Genomic DNA, 20,817 nt, shown 5'->3' with positions numbered 1-20,817 from the left:
TTTTCTACATAGAACATCATGTCACCTAGAAATAGCAACAGTTTTATTTCTTGCCTTCCAATCTGTGTGCCATTTATCTCCTTCTCTTACCTTATTGCCTTGGCTAGAATATCCAGCACTATACTGAAGAAGAGTGATGACAGCAGACATCATTTCCCTGTTCTCTATATTAGGAGGAAAGCATTCTGACTTTCACCATTAAGTAAAACGTTAGCTGTAGTTTCTATAGATGTTCTTTATTAAGTTAAGGAAGTTCTCATTTATTCCTATTCCTCTTAGAATTTTTTTCATGAAGGGGTGTTGAATTTTGTCAACGTTTTTTTATGCATCAATTGATATGATCATGTGGTTTTTCTTCTTAGTCTGTTAATATGGTGGATTACACTAATTGATTTTTGAATACTGAATCAGCATTGCATCTCTGAAATAAACCCTGCTTGGTCATGGTGTATAATTATTTTTATATGTACTGAATGCTATTGGCTAATATTTGTTAAGGATTTTTGCATATGTATTCATGAGAGATATTGCAGACTTCCACCTTCTCCTTGTATCTTCACAAAGTGGAAAGAGGGTGAGAGAGCTCTCTGGGGTCTCTTTCATAAGGGCACTAATCTCATTCATGAGAGCTCCACCCTTGTGACCTAACCACCTTGCAAAGGCCTCACCTCCTAATACCATCACACTGGGGTTTTAGAGTTTCAACATATGATTTGGGCGGGGGGGGGGGGTGGATACAAACATTTAGTCCATTACATTAACCTTGATCGCTTGAAGAAGGTTGTATCTGCCAAGTTTCTCTAGTGCAAGGTTACTGTTTGTATCTTAATAAGTATCTTGTGGGAGATGCTTTTAGACTGTGATGCAGATATCCTCTTCCTCATTCTACCTTCAAGTGGGCCAGGTGTAAGGTCTCAGAGAAAAGTCTCCAAGCCATCGCATTATACCACTGCATGAAGTCAGGTGGCGCAGTGATGGTGGCATCAAGAGAATAGACAGGGAAAACAGAGGAAGACCATTCTCTATCAATGTCAGGACTTTATGATTGCCTGGGTTGGGGAGAAAAGGGGAGGGGAGAGAGAGACAGAGGAAGACAAAAAGACTGACTCACAGAGAAAGAGAAACACCTAAAAGACCCATTGGGATGGAGAGTGTGAAGTCAAGGTAGAATCCAATTTTTAAATCTTGATTGCCTTAGTGAATAGGCAAGTTTTACAGGAAAGATAGGTTCTGATGGCTTTGAGGTACCAGTGAGATGTACAGGTGCACATAGCATCAGAGAGTTGTGGATTGAAGGATAGAAAAAAGAACAAGACTAGAAAGAGAGACTTGGGAGTCTGCTGAATAGAGGTGATTGTTAACATTTAATGACTATGATCAGTTGTCTGAAAGAAAGAGCTGAGCCAAGGACAGATTTGGGAGACTATCCATAGTTTGTTGGAAAAAGGTATCAATGAGACAAACTGAAGTGGTAGGGAGATGATGAGTAATCAGATCATGAAGGACGATGGTGCCAGGTATAAAGAAGAGTTCAGGATGGCGACTGTGACCAGATATGTTAACTAAGAGCTGAAAAGTCAGTCACTTGATGACATTTGTGACCATGGTTTCAGTCAGGAGGTAGGGACAGGATCCAGATTTGGGTAGGAGATAGTGGAGTACATAGAATGGAGTAAGTGATGAAGAGAGAAGTGGACCACAAGTCTCATGAGCAGTACAACAAGGAATTGTGTTTGATAATGGTGCGGAAGAAAAAATAACCGTAATGTCATTTACACTAAACAATGGCAGCCAGACAGGGTTCTGTTGCTAAAGAAGACTCACAGGGCCCCGAATGGTGATGCTTATGAGTCTACAGTTTATTGCTGAGAACGGACATGGTATAGCAACAAACATGAAGGTGAGGACTTGCATTGTAGCTAAAGGCTGCCTATCAGCAAGGGGTCTGGAGAGGCTGAGGTTTACACAGGATCCCTCCAATTGGCCTCCTGCAGAGGTATACCAGATGTACTTTCTCTCTCAGAACCACCAGCCTGTGCAAGGAACACCTCAGAACTAGGCAGCCCAAATGGAGTCTCAGCAGGGCCTTCTTATACACTTTCAGTCATGTAGCATTATTGCTGTGAGTCCAGCCCCAATATCAAAGGCCCCTCAACCAGCACTGAAACCAGGTGCAAACCATCACTCTCACTGTTATCAATAAACAATGATGAAAAACTAGCATAACCCACCTAGAAATTCACCTTGGACCCATGGTGGAAAACAGCAGTATTAATCATTGCATTTCATACTTTGACCAGATACGCCTCTTACTTCAGCAGAACAGCTCAGCTAATTGCAGGCCTGCTGGAATTAACCATCGCAGCACATCCCCTCTGTTGATGTTATATCATTAGGCTCTTACAACCATCCTGTTTAATAGGTACTATTACTCCTATTTTTAAAAAGGAGAATATGATGCTCAAAAAGGAAAAGTAAGTTGCCAAGGTGACTCAGCTAGAAGGAAAGAAAAGGGGGTTGTCTTTATGAGATAGGAGATCAAGTAAAAGATGGCTTTTCAGGAAAAATCCCCCTGGCTATGTTTGAAATAAGCTGGGAGAAAAAACTAGCAGAGTGGAGGAGCTTTCAGGTATTGAGGGGCAAGGGATAATGCAGAAGGTGGGTCTCTTGGGAAATAAGAATGAATGAGCTCCTGAGAGTACATGTAAAGAGGGAGAGGATGGGCTGTCATGGAGGCCAGGCCCAGGCTCTCTGTAGCCTATCGCTCAGTGCTTCTCCACCTGGAGGGTTGTGCTGGGCAGCACCCCTGGGGCTCTGAATCAGCAGGCCTAGGCGGAGACTGAGAACTTTCATTTCTAACATGTCTCCAGGCACTGCTGATGCTGTGGTCCAGGCACCCTACTTTGAGAACCCTGCTCAGTGTGGGGTGAGTTGGGCCATCTGGAAGCAGAGAGGCAGGGTGGTAGGACAGGGGCCTGAAGGAGGAGCCTACCCAGGACAGTCACCATGGGGAGCCTGGTCACCCCTTTTGTCTGTCTCCTAGCAGAAGTTTCAGCAGATCATGATACTAGGGAAAGAATGTGAGTTAAAGGTACCAAAGGCTGATGAATGCCAGGGTGTTAAGAGTGAGTCAGCTGCTTAGCTTTGATGTGATAACTCCCCCGTTTAACAGAGAACTGGAGAATAACGGACCGTTTTCATTCCTGACGTGAAAAAAAAATTCATCCTCAATAAGAGATGTAATTGTCATAGCATTATTGCACCCATTTGTAAATAGAAAAGATCCCTGGTGGGGGAGGGAGAGGTTAGGAGAGAAGAACGCTTGGCTGCTGTTGGGGTGGCAGCAGGTGAAGCCTTCTTCTGAGCAGCAATAAAAGGACTATGGGCCTGGTTATTAGGGAAGGATGTCTCCTGCTGGAGCTCCAGGAACAGGGAAATAAGGCGACTACAGCCATCAGAAAGCAGAGATAAAGCATCATTAGCATTTCAGAGCATTTTGAAAAGTGGCATAATGTCAAAGCAGAGCTTTTGCTTTGCCATTCAGATTCTAGGTGACTTACTGCTGTGTAGCTCTAGGCAGGTCACTTGACTCCTCTGGGCCTAGGAGAGGTGGTCTTTAAAGTAGCCATGCTAGTCCCTGTTACACAAGATTGTTGGAAATGTAAGGATGGAGCATGTGCAGCATGGCTGGTACATAGGATACACTCAAGTATCAAGTCCTTTCCTGCTTCAACAGTCAAACAGAAGTCTCTCCCATTTCAAGCAGCTCTAGGTCTATTTCTTCTCAAACTCTAGCCTTTGATGGCCCCAGGGACCATAAAACCACAGACACTGGGTCTTTGTGGCCCCACGGAGGCAAAGCCTAGTCCTGCAGAACCCTCCCAGCCATGGCTGGCCTGGCTAGGGGACTCCAAACATCAGAACGGCCTTGAGAGGATGGCTCAACATCGAGTCAGGGCTGCTTCCAGGCCGTGCTGTCACTAGCCCTTCCAAGTCAGGGTCCCTGCCTGGCAGTTCCGTCGCCTGTCCAGGCTCCCCAGGACCGCCCGCCTGATTGCCGTGCTCCGACTTGAGTAGAGGGCAGTGCAGTGATGGCTCCTGCCCCTTCTGGATCAGCATCCTGCCGATGAGTGGACTTTCTCTGCCCCTAGAAGAAGAGAGACCGATGCTGCCCATTCATGCCTGGGCCTCCCCCAAATCCCAGGCTCACTTATCCCTGACCTGGCCTAGCCCACTGCCCAGTTAGTGCCACTTGGACCCTAATTTACCTTTGAACTAGTAGTTGGAGGATATTAATGTAGCCAGAGCTCAGCGCATCCAGTAAGGTTGTGATGTGTTATGACAAGTACCTTCAGAGCTAACCCCACAGTCTGAAGAGGGATGTTGGACACAGCAGCCTCTGCTCATGAGGGGAGGCTGCTTGAATTCCCTAGAGAGAGGTGCTTGCTGCTGGGAATCTCGAGCCACCAGGGTTCTTGACTTTAATTTGCATCAGGCTTAATGAGTTCACTGTTCACCCACCTGTCTACCCCAAGATTGGGGTTGGGGAGAGGGGGAGGGGAAGGGGATTGCCCCTGCTGGCCCGGACACCCAGTCCCACTCCCGACCCAGGTGAGGGGAGCCACTGGGGGCTGAAGGGCTTGGATGATGAGAGGCTGGTGAGCTCTCCCAGCTGGTGGGAAGAGCTGCCCAGGAAGCCAGTCAGGCATCACAAGAGAGGTGGCAGGAGGGAGCCAAAGGACAGGTGCCTGTGCCCTCCCAACCTGGGAGGAGTCGACAGTCAGGCCTGTGTCCCACTGCCACTGAGAGAGGAGAGCGAATGAGGATGCATCAAGAGTTCTGCTTTAAGCCCTTTAATCTTCAGAGCTACCCTGTGAGGTAGGTCTTATTATTATCCTCATTTTCAAATGAGGAAACTGAGGCACAGAGAAGTCAAGAAACTCTCCTGCAGTCACAGAGCTAATGCGGGACAATCTGGAGATTGGATCCCACGGCATCTGGCTCTGTGCCCATCTTCTGCTCTGTCACATCCTGCCTCAGGAGCTGTGCCATCTGTTCCTGTTCAAGCATTGCCCCTGGGCTCCTCCCGCCAGTGGGAGGCTGGATGAGCCGTGTGCCCCAGCTCCCCTCCTGTTGAACTCTTGGGAGCACCAGAGAATAAAAGGAGTCCTCCTACTTTCAAGGAGGAGGAGGAAGACGCTCAGGCATTTTCCTTTGTAGGCCCTGTCCTGCTCCCGGACTAAGACAGGAAGGAAGCAGTCGGGCTGCAGACTCACTTCTTGATGACAAGGGCCAAACAGCCAGGACCCAGAGACCAGCGGATGGGATGTTTGCCAGTGTCCGTGAGTTGATCTCAGAGGGCCCGAGTGCCCAGTTTTCCAAGGTGGAGCAGTGCTGCATGTCCCATGGCTTCACTCCTGTCCAGTTCCTGGTGACTCAGATGAGTATAAGGAGTTAAATGTCTGACAGGTTAACCTGCCCGGACATCAGTCACTTTTGTCTGATTCCAACCAGTCGGAGATCCTGAGATCTACTCGGCGTACGGTGCTAATTCACTCTTCCTTTACAGGTCTGATGATGCCCTCATGGGAGAGGAGGATCCCCTCTTTTTCCCAGGCTGTACTTGTTTATTCCTTTTGCTAAGAAAGTATTTGTATATTGCCACCTTCAAAAAAAAAAAAGTGCCCCAGAGGTGGCAGACAGGCAGGGCAGGAACAGAGCGAGTGAAATTACCAGAGGCCAGGCTGGGCGCTTTGCTGTGTAGTCCTGGGCAAGCTCACTAACCTGTGTTCTGGGCAGTAAGATGGGGTGCTGCGGCACTTCAGGAAGGCAGTGTTGGGGAACTGCAGGCGAGTATGGTTGCCTGGCAGCAGTACCAACATCACTAGCTTTGACAGCCAGTTTGGTGGGAGCAGAGTGGCTTCAGCTGGAGTGAGAAGAGAGTAAAGAAAGCTGACAGATCTCATTGGGCATTTTCTTCCTTGCTGTTTACTGAATACCCTCTGTACACCGGAGGTTTTTGTGCAGGGATGAGACTCTGGCACTGATGGCAGATGGAGTTGGAAAAGCAAGACTTGGACCTATGAAAAAAGTACAGGAAATTTCAAGGTAATAGTATGATGTGAAATTGGGATGCACCCACTGGAAATGCTTTAGAATGTTAAAGCAAAGGGAGATTATCGAGGGCAGGTTGATCAGTGGCAGCTTCATGAGCCTGGTGGGGCGTGAACAGTGGGGCACAGTAGTTTTGCAGAGCCTAGAGGTCAGTTCACATCCTACAGAGAACAACCTGTGTGTTGCCATGATGTCCTCCAACCTGGCAGAGCCAACTGGGAAAGCAGTCTGGCATTCTGGAAAGAGCCCTGCCTGGAGCAGACCCTCTGGCCTCTGTGCATTGTCCCATGGTCTCAGGAACACTTTGGTCACAGCCCGCATGGGACATCCAGCCTAACGATATTCCCTGAATCACATATGAGTGAAGAGATAAACAAGGCCCTTGCAGTCTATCCCCAGAAAATAGAAAGGGCGAGTGATTGATGATAAAGGTGGGGGAGCATCCTTTACAAAGGGTGCTCAAGGGAGGCCTCTCAGAGGAGGGAGCACATTAAGCTCGAAGGGTGTGAGGAGCTGCCTTGGGAAGCAGGCAGGACAAAGGGGAGGAGTCCACCCTGAAATCCTGGGTCACTTTGACCAGCCACTGGGCCCCAGGGTTGGTGTGAAGGTTAAGTGTTGATTGTGCTGAGGCAATTTAAAGCATGTAGAAGGTAAAAGAAAAAGGATCACCTGTCTTGGAGCTGAGGAGTGAGATTGGCAGTAGGGTCAGGAGGCTGGGAAGGCAGCTGGCACCCTCTTCCTCTTGGGAAACCTCAACACAATCAGAAATTGCAGTCCTCAGAAAAGGAGCAAATGGAGTCTGCCCAAAGCTGTGACCATGAGGGACCACAGTTCTTTCTCTCCTTGCCCCTTTTACCCAGTAACAACGCTTCCACTCCTCCTTCCTCTCCCTTCTCTTCTCCTGGCTGCATTTGCTCCTAAGTGCTGTAGCCGCTTATCCCCAGGCCCTCCACACTGGCCCAGCCACAGGGACACCCACTCCTTCTGGGCCATGGAGGCTGCTGCCCCTGGGATCCCCATCACCCCCTCGTGTCCTGTGTGTCACCTGGGTGGTGAACGCTCCTTGGCCAGCAGCTTTGAAGTGGGAGCCACCCTTCTGAGCCACTCTAACTAGCCCCTCTTTGAGGTCTCCTCTTCTGGAGCTGCCTGGTGGGCTCTCCCAGTTGGCGTGCCGCTCCCTCACCCAGATGGAACGACAGTGGTGGAATGTGCTGGTGAAGGAGAAGTGCAGCTGTGCAGGCCTGGCCACAGGGTAAGTGTGCAGTCCTTGGAGGATGCAGGCCCCAGTGCAGACACACACAGGCCTCACATAGATGGTGAGAAAAGGCAAGTGAGGTCCAGATTCTGCTGTGGAGCAGGAAGGGTGTGAAGATTTCAGACCTCGGCAGATGGATGAGGGCTGCTGAGCACCTCTCCCTTGCTTTCCTGCTGATGCTCCTGCAGGTTTAGGACCTGTATGAGGTTTTCAGGGACTAAGACACTCCCCAGGGTGCTGCTTTCGAGCTCTCAAAACCCTTTCAAGTCTCAGTCCTGGCTGGTCTCAGAGCGCCCACCGCTGCCCAGTCTGCAGAGACAGGGCCCTCTGTAACAATGCCGCAGAAACCCTCCCATCCTGCCCTCCCATGCTCTGTCTCTTGTTCTCTCCCAGTCTTTTTTCACGCCTGCCTCCTGACACAGTCTACACTGAAGCTACGCTGAAGCCTCCCCAAGTTCCATGTGCGGGGGCACGATGTGCCCCTCTGGGGTCTTTGCATGCACATATCCCTCTGCCAAGAATTCTCCTTCATGGGTCAGTGTAAGGACAGGACGCTGGGAGACCTGGAGGAGCTTTGTGAAGAACATGGTATTTGAGCTGCGTCTTGAGTAGAGCTGGGAGAGAATCCCCCGATCCCGAAGTTCCCTGTAGGATGGGAGACTCCCTCTAGGTGTTCTTGTGGGATTAAAAGAGATCATGTACAGCATTCAGCATGTTACCTCATGTGTAGTACGCGCTCAGTAAAGGACAGCTACAGTAGAAAATAGCAATTATCATACCCGCGGTGGGGTTTCTATGCCACCTGCTAGCGTGAAGTTGGGCACTGAACCTTAGGGACAAACAGCCCCTGATTCTGAAATATTCTCACGGGAGACTTTTTACCCCGCCCAGCACCACAAGCATAGTCATCTCCTTTGTGTTCTCCCTGGCTTGAGAGCACGGTTGATCAGTCCCACATCAACGTGGATTCATCTCCTTGCTTGGGCTCCTGCGGGCTTCAGGCTGTCTGCTGGCATGTCTACCTCTGGGACTCAGATTGGCATCCAGGAGCTTCCCCTTCCATCTCGAGCCAGGTGATAGACTGAGAAACAAACTTGTTTGCCCAGAACCCCGGGTGTTTTATGTTGACAGGTTCATCACCCTAAGCAAGTCAGCCCCTTTTTAAAACTTGGCAAAACTCTCTCTAATATCAATGTTTCTTCCGTAGGGAATTTAGACGTGGCTTTTTAAGCTTGTTGGGAATTTGTTGAGATTCTAATGATATTATAGATTAGAGACACATTGATATCACAGTATTGTCTACGTGTCCAGAAACATAGTCTCCCTTTATTCTGTTTTCATTTATATTTTTCAGTGAAGTTTTATAGGCTTTTAGATGATTCCTATACCTTTCTTATTAGACCGTTTCCTAAATACGTTTTAGGATTTTTTGTTATGCATACAACTGTTTTCTTTCTCTCTCTTTTTTATTGTAAACAACAGCATAGGAACAAAAAAGTACACTAAAGACTACGTGAACAGTTATGAATAAAACACACAGCCATGGACCCATGACGCAGACCAAGAACAGGACTGTGCCCCAGAAGTCATGGATGCACCTGCATGCATGGAGGTCACCGCTCTCCTAAATCACCCATGTTTGTAGTGCCAAACAAAGCAGTGTTTGCATCTGCCTGTTATCCGCACTTAATATAAATGGATCGTGTGCATTCTTCTGGGACTTGCTTTTTCCACTTAACGTGGTTTAGATCCAGCATGTTGATGCCTAGAACTGGCTGTTGGGCACTCATTTTTCCCAAAATGCAAATTCCATTCTGTGACTGGGCCTGACTCATGTGCTCATTCTGCCGCTGATGAGCATCCAGTGGTTTCCATGCTAGTGGGGGCAGTGCTGCTGCGGGCTGTGCCCGCCCCAGTGCTCCTGTGGGAAGGAAGTGGTGGAGTCACCAGAATGGAGGTTGAGTGCATTTTCAGCTTCACTGGGGCATGACAGTTTTCCCAAACAGTTGCACCACATTTAACTTTCACCAACATAGAAAGAAAGTTCCTTTTCTTGGTATTCTTACCCATACATGGTATTCTTCATTTAAAATATTTTTGCCAATCTGGTAAATATAAAATATCATCACTTTGTGATTTTAATTTACATTTCCTTGATTAAAAATGAGACTTTAAGAATTTTTTTCTATGTCTATAACTTTTTTATTCTTCTATTTCTGCAAAATTCCTACTTATTTCTTTGGCCTATTTTTCCATTGAATTGTTTGTCTTTTCTTATTAAATCTTAGGAATTCTTTTAATAGTCTGGGTACTATTTCTTTTTTTTTTCTTTTAAAGATTGGGACCTGAGCTAACAAGTGTTGCCAATCTTCTTTTTTTTCCCCTGCTTTTTTTTCTCCCCAAATCCCCCCAGTACATAGTTGCATATTCTAGTTGTGGGTTCTTCCAGCTGTGGCATGTGGGACGCCACCTCAACATGGCCCAATGAGCGGTGCCATGTCTGCACCCAGGATCCGAACCCTGGGAAGCTGAAGTGGAACACGGGAACTTAACCACTCAGCCACAGGGCCGGCCCCTGGCTACTATTTCTTAATTGGTTATATTTTGCAAATATCTTCTCCCAGTGTGTGGCTTGTCTAATCACATTTTTTAAAGTGTCTTTTCGTGAGAAATAGTTTATAATTTATTTTAGTCATATTTATCAATCCTTTCCTTTATGGTCTGTTCTTGCTTTGTCTTGTTTAAGAAATTCCTCCTCACTTCAAAATCATAAAATATTTTCTGTATTCTCTTTTAGAAGTTGTATAGTTCAGCTGTAAGTTAGAAATGTATTTTTTGACATGGTTTGAAGTGGAGTCCAATTTCGTTATTTTGACTTGCATAGTCACTTGTCTTAGCATTATATATTGCAAAGTCTGTTCTTTTCCAACAGATCTGCAAAATCATCTGTCATATATCAAATGCCCATTATATATGGTCCTTTCTTAGGTTTTCTATTCTGTTCTGCTCTTGTCTTTGTATATCCTGTACTGAAACACACTGCCTTAACTACTGCCCCTGTAGGATGAGTCTTCTTATCCGGTAGGGCCTTTCTTCCACCTTGCTCTTTTTCCTCAACATGCATTGGACTTTGCTTACAAATAAATTTTAGAATTAACTTGCAAGTTACACACACACACACACACACACACACACTGAGATATTGAATACAATCATATTGAATCTGTAAAGGTGTAATAAGTCTTGCAACTTACTTCTCCACTTATTCAGATCTACTTTAATATCTTTTGATAAATTTGTATAATTGTACTTTATAATTTTTATAAAGTTTTATAATTATTACTTTATTATTAGATAACTTATTTATGTTTCCTTATTGCACTTGCTAAGACCTCCAAGAGAGCGCTGAAGACAAGTGGTGGTAACACCTTAGTCATATGCCTGATCTTAAAGAAAAGGCATTCAACATTTTCAACATTTCACCACTATTTGTAGTATTTGTTGTAATTTTTAAAAAGATATCCCATAGGGGCCAGCCCAGTGCAATAGCAGTTAAGTTCGCACACTCTGCTTCAGCAGCCCTGGGTTTGCTGTTTCAGATCCCAGGTGTGGACCTATGCACCACTTATCAAGCCATGCTATGAGAGGTGCCCACATATAAAATAGAGGAAGATGGGCACAGATGTTAGCTCAGGGCCAATCTTCCTCAGCAAAACGAAGAGGATTGGTGGTGGATGTTAGCTCAGAACTAATCTTCTTCAAAATAAAAAAGATATCCTATGTCAAGTTAAAGAACTTTTCTATTCCTACTTTCCTAAGAGATATTTTATCATGAATTGGTGTTGAAACATATCAATGCAAATCTTTTGAAATGTCTTCTGATTTTTCTCTTTAATCTATAATGTGGTAAATTTATAAAGTTAAACAGCCCTACATGTCAAATTTTATTTTGTTGAATATTAATATTACTATAAATTTTCCATTTTTAATGTTAGACTAAGATAACTCGTTTGTCCTTTTATTGTTAACCTTTACTTTTTTAAAACAATCAGTTGATTATAATCCAAGTAAATGCTATATTATCATTTCTTTTAACTCACCATTGCTTCTTATATCTCACCTTTTCATTTTGGATTTCTTTTTGAGTATTTTTTTCTGTAAATGTTTTCAAGAGTCTGTGGTCAGTGAATTTTCTGAACCTGTGTGTGTCTGAAAATCTGTATCACTTCCTCTCTTAAAAGGTAATTTGGCTGCCCATAAAGTCCTAGATTCCAAATTTTACTCCCCACGCACCCCCTACCCAGTATCTTTAAACATGTTTCTCCTTGAATGCTGTGTGCTCGATGGAAGATCTTCAATCTGATTCTAATTCTTTTGTGTGTTTATTTTAAAAATATTTTATTGTGAGAAAATATACATGACACAAAATGTACTATTTTAATTGTTTTTAAGTATACATTCACTAGTATTAAATACATTTACATGGTTGTGAAACCATCACCACCATCCATCTCCAGAACTTTTTCATCTTCCCCAACTGAAACTCTGCCCCCATTAAACACTAATTCCCCATTCCTCCCTCCCCAGCCCTGGAAACCACCATTCTACTTTCCGTCCCTATGGATTTGACTGCTCTAGATACTTCATATGAGTGGAATCATCTAATATTTGTCCTTAGCATAATGTCTTCAAGTTTCATCTATATTGTAACATGTGTCAGAATTTCCTTACTTTTTAAGACAATAATATTTAATTATATAATTATACCTTATTTTGTTTCTCCATTCATCTGTTGATGGACACTTGGGTTGCTTCCACCTTTTGGCTTTTATGAATAATTCTGGTAAGAACATGGGTGTACAAATATCTCTTTGAGTACCTGCTTTCAGTTCTTTTGTGTATATACCCAGCAGTGGAATTGCTGGATCACATGGTAATTCTATGTTTAATTTTTTGAGGAACCACTACATTGTTTTCCACAGAGGCTGCACTACTTTACATTCCCACCAGCAATGGACAAGGGTTCAAATTTCCCTACATCCTCGCCAACAGTTGTCATTTTCTATTGTTGTGACAGTAGCCATCTTAAGTGCAAAGCAGTATCTCATTGTGGTTTCGGTTTGCATTTCTCTAATGTTGAAAATCTTTTCGTGTGCTTATTAGTCATTTGTTTATCTTCTTTGGAGAAATGGCTATTCAAGTCCTTTGCCCATTTTTGAACTGGGTTGTTTTGGTTTTTTGTTGATTTGTTGGATTTCTTTGTATATTCTGGATATTAATCCCTTATCAGATATATGATTTGCAAATATTTTCTCCGATTCTGTGGGTTACCTTTTCACTCTGTGATGGTGTCCTTTGATGCACAGAAGTTTTTAATTTTGATGAAGTCCATTTTTTCTTTTCTTGCCTATGCTTTTAGTATCATATTCAAGAAATCATTGCCAAGTCCAATGTTATGAAGCTTTTCCCCTATGTTTCCTTCTAAGAATTTTATAGTTTTAGCCCTTACATCTAGGTCTTTGATCCATTTTGAGTTAATTTTTATATATGGTGTAAGGTAAGGGTCCAATTTCATTCCTTTGCATCTGGATATCCGGCTTTCCCAGCACCGTTAGTTGAGAAGACTGTCCTTTTCCCACTGAATGGTCTTGGCGCCGTTGTTGAAAATCATTGACCATATATGCAAGGGTTTATTTCTGGACTCTGTTCTATCCCATGGGTCTATATGTCTGTCTTTATGCCCATACCACACTGTTTTGATTACTATAGCTTTGTAGTAACTTTGAAATCAGGAAGCGTGAGACCTCCAACTTTGTTTTTCTTTGTCAAGATTGTTTTAGCTATTGATTTTCATTCTTTTGCATTTGGTCTCTTTCCATTTCTAGACAAGAATTCAAAAAAATGTATTGTCTATGAAACCATTCTGAAAGAACTACTCAAAAACTCCCCCTAGTAAAATAAAAAATTCAATAAAGGATAAACAAGAGATATAAATTATCTGTGATTAATTGACAAACAGTAAAACACAGTCACATGTCATAATTGTTAATAATATAGCCCTGAATCCTAAGACGGTTGTTAAGAAATGATTCCTAAGAAAGGAGAAGCATGAAAATTAAAAGCAATTTAGAATATTTTAAATGATTTCAACAAGATAGCACGTAGCACAGAAAGGGATTCACACTGAGCTGACGGTCTTATCCTCTTTGGAATTTGGAAGTTATATATGTTAGTTAATGCTCACTTTGGATAAAAAAATGAATATGTGTGTGTTAAAAATCTAAGGGAAATACTAGAAGAGAAAATAGTATATATAACTTTTAAGAAACATTACAGGAAAAGTAAAAAACAAGTCAGTTAGAGACAGGAAAGGAAAACAACAGCAACGAGAAAACTTAAGTAGAAATCACTAAAAACGATGAGAAAAGGTCTAAAGAAAAAAGCCATCCCTCCACCAAAAGAAAAACTGCAGCAGGTTAAATTCCCACTTAAAAGATAGATACTCCAGGGGGCTGGCCCCGTGGCCGAGTGGTTAAGTTCGCGTGCTCCGCTGCAAGCGGCCCAGTGTTTCGTTGGTTCGAATCCTGGGCGTGGACATGGCACTGCTCGTCAGACCACGCTGAGGCAGCGTCCCACATGCCACAACTAGAAGGACCTACAACGAAGAATATACAACTATGTTCTGGGGGGCTTTGGGGAGAAAAAGGAAAAAATAAAATCTTTAAAAAAAAAAAAAAGATACTCTGAAATTGAGTAAAGGATTGAATTTTATCTCCAAGTTATTAGATGAGACATAGCTGAAAAAATGACCTAAAAAGGTGAAAATATAAAGGCATAGACAAAAATTTAACAAGCACTATTACAAAAAGAATGAGGAGCATCTATACAAGTAGCAGAGTAGAATTCAAGATGGGAGGATGTACAGGAAACTAAACTATTTTATACTGATAAAAGATACAAACCACCAAAAGGAGAGAGCAATCGCATTAGCATTGAAATGTTGAAAGTAAAGCAGTTATGCTTATGAAGATATGCAGTGTATCCATCCAGGTGGGAGGTGTGAAAGGGGAAGCTGGCTGGGGGTCTGGAACATCCTAGGGTTCTGACACATGCAAAAAAAGACCCCACATTGCAGATAAACAGGTGGCTCTCAGGAGTTAAGGTGCTGTTCATGACACTCCTCTGCCCTAGTGTGGTGCACAGTGCTCCCACCTGGACTGCAGTGTGGTCCACAGGGATCCTCCAGACTCAGGATGCTGTCCATGACACTCCCTCCCGCTACTATGGAGCACAGTGCACCCTGCGAGGATGGAGTGGTGGTTATCCCCCTGACCTCCCAGATTCCCTCAGACCACACCGCAGTCCAGGTGGGGATTATGAGCAGCTCCTCATTTTGAGATTCGCGAGGATCCACCTGAGATTCTTGTGGAATGTTGGAAGTCAGGGTTGGGTTCACGAACCCCGCTGGGCAGCACTGTGCACCTCTCCTGGAACATCAGCATAACGCGTGAGCTCCTCATGGTTTCTGTCCCCACAGTCACTTCTCTGAGTCTACGCCAAAGAGACTTTTCCCATGTACCCTGACCTGCCTCCCGATGCCTGCGTTTATTTAAAAATTAAAGGGTGGGAGCATGTGTTGAGGAGGGAGATTCAGGGGCTTGGGATTCACCATCAAGATCATTTCAAGTTCATATTGAAGGGTGAAAATCATTTTTAAACTTGAAATATTAACATTTAAATTTTAAAATGCAAAAAAATAATTCTTAAAATTGAAATTCTAATTCTCACTTTTAATAAATGTGAACATTCTCTTTTGTTCTTATTGTCTTTTCCAGAGTTCTCAGGGGCTGTTGTCTCACACCTTCTTCTGGAGGCAACAATGGGCCATTTCCAGCAGGGATGGTGCAGCGTCACCCCGGATGCCTGACTGCCACACATCTCCAGAGCATCACACTGTCTGAAAAGTAAGTCCCATGCTCATGGGATCCCTCATGACCATGCCAGAGGGGCAAGTGCAGTCAACATCTCTGAAAACAGAGCTTGTAGTGTTCCGGGGAGCAGATTGCCTGGAAATCAGGACTAAAGCCAGGGGTAGAGCCTTATTTATCCCCTAACGTCCATTGAGAAAGAATCATGAAATGAATTTCATATTGCATTAGAATTTGTATTCAGAATAAGAAACATTGTTCTTAAGAAGAATGTGACTGTAGTGAATGACCAACAAGTGACTTGATTTATACTAGTGTGAATTTACTAAGTTGCTCTGTTACCATCAGTTGCTGTCATGATTGATTTTCAAACTAGTCTAAGAGTGACTTAAACAAAAGAAAAATTCTCATCTTGATATATTAATTGCTTCATTTTTAATGTTTCTTCTTAGTTTTTGTCCAAAAATAGTTTCCATTTAGTTGATATCATAGCATGGCAATTCTTTTGCCTTATGACTCTTTGAACAAACATTTTCATTTATTTTTTTGCCTACTTTTCATTTTGATAAACTTCTATAAATCTACAGGAAAATGGAAAAAAGAGTACAGTGAACACATATATTCTTCATTCAGATTTACCAATACATAAATACATATCCGTGTGGGTCATGTATGTGTGTGTGCAGTCTTTTCCTCTGAATTGTTTGAAATTGTAGACATCATGACATACTTTGGAATATATCTCCTAGGTTCATGGGCTAGCTTCTTCAAAACTATAACACCATTATCACTGTAGAATTTAACATTGATAAAGTAATATTAACCAATATATTGTCCCTATTCAGATCCTCTGATTGTCCCCAAAATATTCTTCATGGCTCGTTTCCCCTAACTTGCATTCAGTTAAGTTTCATGCAATGAATTTGGTTATATCTCTTTAATTCTAAACCAAAGCCCTGCTTTTGTTTTTGTCTTTTGTGATGTTGACATATTTGAAGAATCTGAGCCTTTTGTTTCTTAGAGTGTCTCACAGTCTGGGTTTGTCTGACAGTTTCCTCCTACTTAGATTCAGATAAGCATCTTGTGTATTTACACCACAGTAGTGGGCACACTGTGTCATTGTGACCTGGTAGTGGTGATGATAAGCTTATTCACCTGGCTAAGGTGGCTTCTGCTAGAGCTCTCCTTTGTAAAGTTACCGTTGTTTATTCCCTATATAAGGAATCAGTGGGGTGAACTTTGAGAATATTCTTTTCCCTAGCTAATTTTTGCTCGTTTTAGCGTCACTGATAGCTGTGTACAATGTTAACTAATCTGTTCCTCAATACATCAGACTTTCTTCCCTGCCTTCATTTTTTTCCTTTTCCACAGTTGTGAGATCTCACAAAGGGAGTATGTCCAGAGGTGGTCTCTGAAATTAGAAAAAGGCGGTCCAGAGGAGGAGTCTGAAATTAGACGTCTAGATAGGCGTCTGGTGTGCATCTTGTCTCTGTCACACACTGACCAGATGACAAATACTCCATCTCATGACTCCTGGTGTCCTTATCGTTAAAAATAGGAGACAAAGAGCAACTACTGCACGCGGTGTCTCGCAGGGGTGGATCCCAGGGTTGGTGCTCACGAAGTATCAGCTGTGAATTATTATTGGAGGCAGGGGGATGGGCTGAGTGCCAGGATGCTTCATTCCTGAGGTGTTTTGTAAGCCATGAAAGCTGAATGAGACCTTTGACAAAAATGCTGATAGACCTAAATGGCAGAGCAGAGGCTCCCCATGATGCAAGTGGTCATGTTTTTGAGTCCCGGCAGTTAGAAGGTTGTGTAGAGAAGCAAAATGACCATGAGAGGAAGCATCTGTCAGTGACCAGTGTCCTGATGATGTCCCTTCTGCCGTGCTGGTGATTTCTAAGTCTCTGTCTCCCTTCACTCCCTCCCCTCCCTGGCCTGGACCTCCCTGGGCTGCTGTGGGCTTGCCTTTCAGTCACGAGCAACCAATCGGACTTTTTGTTTGAAGATTATCAGGTTTCTTTCTTTTTAGATCAAGTCCCCATGATTTTAGTTGAGTTTTATTTGGGATGGCCATGGAATCTTCCTTGAGAACATTTTAGAAATTTTACCAAGAAAATAGCTTGTGAATATACATGTTACTTTAGAATCTACATATGAACATGGATTAGACTCAATCTTAAAGGAAAAATAAAAGATTACCCTTGGAGAACATTTTTAGCTAGAATATGTTTTAAATGCTTCCTCTGAAAATTTCTCTTGCCCAGCTTTCCTACCCACAATTTTTCCTTTTTTTTTTTTTTTTTTTGGTGAGGAAGATTGGCTCTGAGCTAGCATCTATTGCCAGTCCTCCTCTTTTTGCTTGAGAAAGATTGTCGCTGAGCTAACATCTGTGTCAGTCTTCCTCTATTTTGTATGTGGGATACCACCAAAACATGGCTTGATAAGCAATGTGTAGGTCTGTGCCTAGGATCTGAACCCACAAACGCCTGGCTGCCAAAGTGGAGCATGCAAACTTAACCACTATGGCATCAGGCCGGCCCCCCCACAATTCTTAAAAACAGTTGAGGGCTGGTGTTCTTAAAGAGTGGCTCCTGGCAGTGTGCCTCCTACATTCAGCATGTTTTCTGGCTTGCTGCTGGTCAGGCTAAGCTTGCAGGGATGGCCCTGTGATGTAACCTGTTCTCCTGCTTTCTGGGTGATGCCAACCGAGCCACCCTGTGGTTATCCAGGGCAAAGGATGGGCTCTGCAGACCCAGAAGTGACACCTCTGCATGGGCACCAGCCCACATCCTCGCTGAGGTCTTATGACCTCCTCCTCCTCCCGTTTTCTTCCTTCTTAGATGTTCATGTGCCAAGGATCCTCTGCCTGTCTCTGTGTCCCCTTTATGAGCTCCTCTGGGAAGAGGCCATAACAGAGAAACATAACAGTTTATAGGATGGGTGAAGCACAGTTAAAAATCAAATCTGGGGCCACTCCCATGGCCAAGTGGTTAAGTTCACGCACTCTGCTTCAGCAGCCCAGGGTTTCACTGGTTTGGGATCCTGGGCGCGGACGTGGCACCACTCGTCAGGCCACACTGAGGCAGCGTCCCACGTAGCACAACCAGAGGCACTCACAACTAGAATACAACTATGTACTGTGGATCTATGGGCACAAGAGAAAAAAAAAAATAAGATTGGGAAAAAAAATCAAATCTCTGGTTGTGCATAAACACTGAGGAAATCACTTGGGTTTTATTTGATTGTGTGGCTGGAAATATCAGGGCTGCCTTTTGCCATTTCCCAAAGTGCATCCTGTGGAATTTCTGTCCACTTGGAAACCTGAGTTATCTGGTCTTGAGTGGGTAACATACCCTGAACCTGTGTGCTTGAGAATGGCCTGGAAGCAGCGTGAAGCCAAGGAAAAGCCACCTGGAGAGAAGCACTCCCACCCAGGCATGCAGGTCCTGGGCCTTGCAGGGGGAACCAGCCCTGAGCTGGGTCCATGAGGCTCCCTCTTCCTGCTCCCTTCAGTTCCCTGCTCCTTGCAGCAGCAGTAGAGGTAGGGCTGTCCTATTCTACAGCTGCTCCCCCCAGGGACCAAAGCCTGAGTGCCAGGAGTGCACGCTTTTCTGTGTCAGGTGTGATCAAGGCACTGCGTCTGTCCATGTCAGGCTGCCACCCCCTGAGCTGTAACCCCAGGAAGGACAGGCCCTGGAGCAGCCCAGGCACACCCAGGCTGTGAGAGAGGCAGCAGAGCCAGGGCCTGAGGTGTGTGCATTGCAGCCAGACTGTGGGGCAGTGGGTGGAGGTGCTGGGCGGGATAGGCTTGTGCTTCCATTTATGTGAAGCCGTAGTCCCGAGGTCTCCGGGGTTCTCGGGTCCCTGGATCAGGTGCTCATTCTTCGCTTTCTAGCTGGGTGGCCATGTTTCCCATCCATTCAGCGGGGACAGCTGTCCCTGTTGGGTCAGCCTCCCAGGGTGGGTTTGAGATGGTGTGTCCCTCAGTCCCAGGCGCTGAGTGTTAGCGGGCAGGGTGGTGTGTCCGCCTCCCTCTTCTATCTGTGCGCCGGGGACTCCACATAGCAGACTCTTTCTGACCCTTAAGGTCCACAGTCATGGTTGTCATGACAGAATTGACCTGTGACAGAGACAACACCAAAGCCCAGGAGGCCCACGTGGAGTTGTTCCTCTGAGTGCCTTAACATTTTCTTTGAGCTGTTTTAAATGGAAATGCATTTAAATGCGTCCTTCGTCCTTGAGCAGAAGGAGCTGTGGATGAAAGAGGGTGAGCAGCAGTCCTAGTTTGGCCCTGCTGCAGCCACGTGTCCCTGGCTTCCTCTTCTGAGGATGGAGCTAAGAGTTCCTACCCACCAGAGCTGCTGGGCATGTGCTGACGTGGTTTCCATCAACAGAACTCGAGCCCTGCTCCTGGTTACAGCAAGGCCCGGCTGTGGGGCTAAGTGTGGTTTAGCTTTCTGGGCCTCAGTTTCTGCATCTCTAAAATGAGAATGATGGTGGTGGTGCCCACTGCATGGGGCTCAGGTGAGGACAAAGTGAGTTCATTCATTTCTGAGAACCATGGCACTTTCTAAGAATGCTAGAAATCATAGTTATAAGTATGAGGGCCTGGGGGGGGGGGGTCACCTAGCTCATAGTGAGTGCTCCGTGAATTTCAGCTCCCTTCTCTCTGCCCTCCCACCCACTTTGGCTCAGTTATTATTATGAACATCTGCATTGTGAACTCACAGCGCAGTGCTGCTCTTGAGGTCATTTTCTGGTAGGTGGGGTTGTGTCCCCTGGGGACAGGCCCTGAGAGCTGTGCTTCACTACTTTTGGTCTGCTTTTCATAGTTTTCTTGTGTCACGGTGCCCATAATTAAGAGCTCATTGTGTTCAACAGGAGCACTTCAGACTTACTGAGAAATTATACTGGGCTTTGACCAATAGCCCTGTGCCACTGGCCACATCTTAACTCCCCAGCTAGGTGATGTGGCTGGTTAACACCTGGCCCCACCTGAGGTCCTCCCATGACATCCTTCCTCAGCTCTCAGACCCTCTCCTGGCCTTTCCATCCAGACCAGAAACTGTTCCCCTGGGGCCCAGGAGAGCTGCAGGGGCTGCAGGAGCCAACTGGCATGCTTGCAGCCTTTCTTCTGGTACTCAAGATAGGACCCCACGTGACGCGTGCACTCCTTCAGCTGGTCTTAGAATCCTGTGCTCCCAGTTGCACATCTAAGTGTGTGTCTAACATTTCACATCATAAATTTAAATAGAGGCAAAGAGGTCATTTCTAGCACATTGTAAATAATTGCATTTTAAAATAGCACAGTTCTAACACTTTGTAAAAATATGCACAGTGGAATATAAACACGCACCTTCGTCCATTCAAAATATATCACCAGATTCTTCCTTCACTTTTAGGGTTTACACGTTTTTGTCTCCTTGAATTTGTATTTCTATTCCATATCCCCTACAAAGCTTTGTCATAATTTTCTGCTTGAAAGTCATTTACCAATTACTCTATCATATTCCC

At 44.6% G+C, this 20,817-nt stretch overlaps 1 protein-coding gene across 5 annotated transcripts in view; it reads left to right on the top strand.

Moving 5' to 3' along the window:
* OTUD7A (OTU deubiquitinase 7A) overlaps positions 1-20,817 on the top strand; it is a 379,573-nt gene that overhangs the window by 150,934 nt on the left and 207,822 nt on the right. For 4 of the 5 annotated variants that reach the window (XM_070620657.1, XM_070620659.1, XM_070620677.1 and 1 more), the window contains exon 2: positions 15,205-15,333. The gene's annotated coding sequence lies outside the window, so the exon portion shown is untranslated. Of the gene's footprint in view, positions 1-6,607; positions 7,367-15,204; positions 15,334-20,817 lie in introns of those variants that run through there. The other variant, XM_070620650.1, reaches the window with a different exon arrangement.

Source organism: Equus przewalskii, chromosome 1 (assembly GCF_037783145.1).
Source record: "Equus przewalskii isolate Varuska chromosome 1, EquPr2, whole genome shotgun sequence".
Lineage (NCBI taxonomy): Eukaryota > Metazoa > Chordata > Mammalia > Perissodactyla > Equidae > Equus > Equus przewalskii.
This window is presented reverse-complemented; position numbering and strand designations above follow the sequence as displayed.